Genomic DNA, 6,111 nt, shown 5'->3' with positions numbered 1-6,111 from the left:
AGGTTGCAGTGGTGGCAACCGCAAGGCAGTGCCAGAGGTGGTGGTCGCTGGTGAAGAAGGGTAGCCAGTGGCTCTCAGGCCTGGATGGTGATGGTGGAGATGGTGGGGGTGGGGGTGGTGGTGGTGGTGATGAAGCATGGTGCTGGAGTCTACATGAGGGGATGATGCTGCACCACCCATTACAAATGGCATAAAAGGCAAAGATGCAGAAGTAGCGCTGCTGTGACCTAGAGATGACACGGGCTGCAGGCTACTACTGCTGTGGTGGAAGGTGTTATACAGAGAGAGGGACCCAGTGCCTCCACCCTGCATCAGGGCCATCATCTTAGAAAGGTCTGGTCGCATCCTACGGGATCACTTCTTGCTGCTCTCTGGTGCAACAGGCCCTGGCAAAACCCAGTTGAACACAGTGTCAGGATGGTGACCCTTTTTTCTGTTCCTTGAGTTAGATCTCTGTACAGGTTCCATTCCCAAACAGTTTAATTCTGCCTTATTATTATTTTTTTTTACATCTCTGCCACTTCTGTTTTCTGCGATCTTCCATATGTGCTAAGAATCGGGGATCGACAGCGAACTCTGGATGACCCTGTAACCAAATCTCCAGTTCAGCCCGGTGAGGGGCATCCTCACCCACCAGCAAAGTACCATCCACCTTATTGGTGACAGGGATCCGGGTGTCCAGGTCCACATCAAGGTGATTAGGCTCTTCCATGCACTCCCCCTCCAGCTTGACTAACTTCTTTCTGTTCCCCTTCTTCTTATGAAAGAGTGGATGGCCATCTCCCATTATTCCATTCGCCATCAACTTGTGCTTCTGAAATGTTAACTTCAGTCCTTCCTCATCTTTGATCTGAACTGTAAACTCCTTCTCATCCATGCCTCTGCGAAATTTTGTGAACTGCGGCTGCTGCTGTGCTGACGGCAGATGCTTCCTCCTCTGCCATGGAAGCTGCACTGCTACTTCGTGGTGTAGGGACTGGAGAGTCACCATATTCTCCTGGGGTCAATGAGGGACTATCTAGCAAATGGTTGCCTGCTGTCATGGTTTTTCAATGCAATGTGGGACTCAAGGCTTCTGGCAGCTAGAGAGGGCCACTCGCCCATCTCACTGTCACCTTGCACAGACTGGCCTTCAACAGAAAAGGCATGTTCCTGTCCAGTGGCTTTAGTGTTCCCTTTGCACTGACTCCCCCTGCCCTGCCTGCTGTAGTAACCACTAAGAGCAGCAGCTGTATTGACAACAGTAACTAGTGGGCAGGGTGTGGAGGCTCACAGGGAGGGCTGTGTTTTAACCTAAACAAGCCAGAGAATGTTACCAAGTTTTTCTCTCCACCCTCTCTAGATTTTCAGTTAGGGTGTGTGGGGGGGAACATTTCCAATTTTATTTTCTTTTGCTTTGTCATCCCAAGCTTAACCTCACAGTAGTTATGGGCTCATACATTTTAAAGATCCTGGTAGAATAGGATGAGAAACATGAGGCACAGGAATGGAATATAAAGGAAAACTCGTACTTAAGCTTAAGCTTAAGATAAAGGAAAACTCATAGTTGGGCTTAAACTTAGTTACTGTTGTGCAAGTAGTTCTACTTTTGAAAGAACTCACTCAAATATAGAAAGAAGTAAGTTAATTGTCCCTCCCAAACCTATGGTAGAATTATCAAGTAAGGACACTCGAGTCACCTCAGCCAGAGACACCCATATTTAACTCCCTGAATGGCCTTTTATAATCTTTAGTTCCCCCGTTCAGTGGTATAACAGTGCGTCCTATTTTGTGATTCAGCAAAGTGACCACTTTCACTTCTGTGACAATGGCAGTCCCCCCCACCCCAGACTGTCTCTATCCCTCAGTAGAATGTAATTACTTTAATTAAGCAGATTGTAATGTTGCTCTGCTACAGGATGGAGTGAGTTTTGTTAATGAGAGAAGAGCAGCTGAAAAAAACAAAGTGAGAATGGTAGGACAACTCAAGAAATTATTGAACTGTATATGCTGTGCTATGGTATATGGTCAACAACAAAAATAGTATAAATTATTTAAAAACCAAAACCACAACCCCCATGAGCTGTCACTATGCTCTCCATACCTACTGTTGTACCAAGTCACAGCCAACTCAGCACACCTCCATGACAGACTAGCACTGAGTCCTAACGTGTGCTTGGCTGTAGTCTCTACAGGTGAGCAAGACTTGAGGCAGACTGGAGCAAGGTCTTGCTAAGAGTGAGACCCTAGTGGTGAGACTCTGGTGATGGTGGTGGAGAGACAGTTGAAAAGAAAAAAAAATTCCTCTACAGGAGAGACTGTCAAAGCTTTTTTCCTGGGAAGTGGTTCATAGGATCAAATCTCTAACTTTTCAGTTAGCAGTTGGGTGTCACATATCTAAAAATCAACATTACCGCAATGAGTTTAGGCTTTTATTTAGATCCTGGTAACTATCATGTTGCAAGATGCTAACATTGTGGGAAACTGGGCAAAAAGTTCACAGGATGTATTATTTCTTACAACTTTCCCTCAAAATAAAATGACTAAATTACAAAACATAAAGACGTGTTACCATGAACATTTTGCCAAAAAGAAAATATTTATGCATAAAAGCTTACCAGCCTCAAACATAAGTGTCCATAAGCATCACAGTCAACAAACTAGTCTCCTTAATCCTAGCCTAGTTCTTACTAAAGCACACCTTGGGGCTACATAACAATAAAATGATACTTGCATTGTGACAAAATACATATGTTTAAGAGTAAATGCTATCTAATCAATAATATGTAAATGGCTATAAAATCTCTAGAACAGTAAAAACAATTCTCTGTCCATATGTGTTAACATAATAATTTCATATGCATTAAAGTGAAATCAATAGCCAATTACACAAATGAAAGGTGTAAAATCTACCCTATACAGAATCAGTGACTATCGGGTAGTGGGTGCTGGAACACTTTTATAGGCATTGGACTTCTGCAACTCAGACATGGTGGGGGGAAAAGATTACTCAAACAACTTGTTTTGCCTTCCTAATTCGTGAAGTAGGAAAGGTCCAGTAGTAGCTAGTAAACTTTCTCCCAGATAAAAAAAATAAAGTCAAAACCACATCTCTGGGATGAAGGAGGGAGATAGTGCTACTATTTAATGGATTTCAATCCACCAGCTGCTCTGAAGGGAAAAGATGTGCAACCTCCTCCTGTGTAATTTACTATCTCTGAAAACCAGCTGGAGGGTCAGCTCTGAGTCAGTTCTGACTCTATGGTATACAAGATCATTAAGGGCTTTTAAGGGGTCATTATTCCCAGAACATTTACCATAGACTGAACTATATCTCCCCCAAACACATGTATATAATGATGTAATGTGGAAGTTATGTAATGATCCCCCACGAAGAGTTCAGGTTATCCCAAAGGTCATGCCTCTCTGGCTGTTGAAATCAGCAACTCATTCCATAGGAGAAAAATGAAGTCTCCCTGATGGAATTTACAGTCTTGGGAAACCCAACAGTCACCCATAAGTGGGTTCTGACTCAATGGTAGTAAGAGACACAAGATCAGATAAGGCAAACAGCAAACAGCTGCTATAGATTTTTTTTCTTCCCCCCTTTATTATTAATTTTAATGAAAGTTTACAGAGACTTTGGATTTCCATTCATTCATTGTTGCACTTTTCTCCCTGCCCACCCCTCACCCCCGTTGACTCTTCTCTTTGAAAAGTAAAATTCTTTCACTGTTAAAAAAAAAAATCTTTAATTATTATACAATCCCTCCCCAAGTCCACTCCACTATGCAGCCTTTGTTCTGGATTTCTGTTATGACACTAATACCTAATAATATACCCTTTCAAACAGTTCTCTCTCATCTATTTCAATGCAGTATGCATAATTTATCCCATCTTTCTCAGTCCCCGATGCCAGTCCCGTTTTACAACAGTGGCACTGTTCAGTATTTGTCCTTTTGCGACTGAGATATTTCACTCAGCATAATGTCCTCCAGGGTCACCCATTTTTTTTTTTTTAGGGTCACCCATTTTGAATAATATTGCATGAGTTCCTTATTTTTCAAAGCAGCATAGTATTCCATTGTATGAATATATCACACCTTCTATATCCAGTCATCATTTGTTGATGGCCATTTAGGTTGTTTCCAACTCTTTTCTATCATGAACAAAGCCATGATAAACATGGGTGTGGATATATCTGCTTGAGTGGCTATTATGGTTTCTTTAGGGTATATATTCCCAGAAGTGGAATTGCTGGGTCAAATGATATTTCTATTTGCAACTTTTTGAGAAAGCACCATACTGCCTTCCATAGTGGTTGCACCATTTTACTCTCCCACCAATCATGAATAAGGGTTCCAGTTTCTCCACAACCTCACCAGCATTTGTTGCTTGCTGTTCTGTTAAATTTTGCTATGATTACTGGGGTGAGATGATATCTCATAGTTGTTTTGATTTGCATCTCTCTTAGAGCTAGGGATTTTGAACATTTCCTCCTATGTTTGTTTGCCATCTGAAACGTCTTCTTTGGTGAATTGTCTGTGCAAATCCTGTGCCCATTTTTCAATTGGGTTGTTTACCTTTATTTTGTTGTGGTCAGCTGCTATAGATTTAACAGTGAGATTCAATCCCCTTACCTCTCCCACAGCCCTGGTGTGATGTAATTTTCCTGGTGTGTGGCCTTTCTCTCACAAGAGAGAAAATTAAGAAAGCCAACAGAGAAGACAGTACCATCAAGACAGAAGTGCTGTAGGGTAGGATGCTTTCTTTGCACATTGATTCTGTGATGGGAAACTCAAAGAATCAGAAGACACAGAGAGATAAAGACCTTCCTCCACATCCAGCACCCTGAATTTGATTTTCTAATTTCCTAAACAGTAAGAAAACAAATTTAAAGCCATCCCCACTTGGGGTATCTGTTACAGCAGCATTGGATAAGGCACTATCTCATAGAAATAAATTTTTTGGCTTATTCAAGGAGTCTTCACCAAAAAAATGAGTTAAATATTGGACTTCCAACAGTAAGACCAAGAAGCTCTGGTAGCATAGACTGAGTACAAAGTTGTACTGTTAACCCAAAGGCTAAGTCTCTCTAGTGGTTTGACTCCCCCAATTACTCCTTCGGAGAGAAAGGCAATCTCCACCCTTCTGATTTAAGGCTTCAGAGACCCAGGGGTCAGCTATGAGTCAGTTCCAACTCGATGGCAATGAACTGACATGGCCTGATCCCAAAGAGCAGGGGTTCAAACCCACTAGCTGCTCCAAGAAGTTGGGAAAAAAAGGAAAAAAAAAACACCCCAAACTTGTTATTGCTAAGTGCTGTCAAGTCGTAGGCAACTAACTCATCGCGATCCTATGAATTAAAGACCTGAACACTTGTATAACTTTAATCATTTCTCCAAGTTCATAGGGTTTCTGTAGGCAAGTTATTTCGGAATGTACAGCTTAAAAAATTTTAGAGTCAGTTCACTTTATCCTACAAGGCCTCTATGTGCCTGAGTTGACTAAATAAAAGTACATTTTTAATTCTGGGGGTTTGGCTTAGCCACATATTTCCCATAAGCATATTGTATAGCGGGTTTATAGTACAAAAGGACTCTAGTAGGCCATTGCTTTCAACATTTACCTTATGGCTGGGCGGAAACACACAAATAGGGTACATAATCTATCCATGAGGAGACTGGCCAGTTTTGCCATTCTCCCTCGGTTCAGCACCAGTTTGGGAATCTCACTACTAGCAGGAAAGTAGCAGAGAATACACCGTGCATCCTTTGAGGCCAGAGATTTCAGAGTAAGATCCACACCAAAGCAAAAACAGCCCAAGTGGAGAACCAGAAATTGACATGAGACAGAGATGACTTGGAACTGCTGCCCCTACAGCTAGAGCCCTTTGTTCAAATTTGATTGGGGACCTGAGGGAGACACTGGTAACTGGCAGGACTAAGAAAGCAAGATGCTAAACCAGATAGATTGACATCGTGACTACAACAATGGCTTGAGCATGCCAGGGATCATGATGATGGTACACAATAGGGCAAGGTTCTGACCTGTTGTTCACAGGATGGCTATGAATGTTGGTTGTAACTAACTACAGACTAGAGTCACAGTCAACTTCATAGCACCGAACAA

General features: G+C 42.1%; 1 pseudogene; it reads right to left on the bottom strand.

The window, feature by feature from the left end:
- Window positions 1-7: 7 nt before the first annotated feature.
- The window catches only part of LOC102851687, a 9,945-nt pseudogene continuing 3,841 nt past the window's right edge, over window positions 8-6,111 (bottom strand).

The sequence above is a fragment of the Elephantulus edwardii genome, unplaced genomic scaffold (assembly GCF_000299155.1).
Source record: "Elephantulus edwardii isolate Elephantulus edwardi_28Jun2011 unplaced genomic scaffold, EleEdw1.0 scaffold00405, whole genome shotgun sequence".
In the NCBI taxonomy this organism is placed as follows: domain Eukaryota; kingdom Metazoa; phylum Chordata; class Mammalia; order Macroscelidea; family Macroscelididae; genus Elephantulus; species Elephantulus edwardii.
Note: the sequence above shows the minus strand (reverse complement) of the source record. Positions and strands in the feature narration are given on the sequence as shown.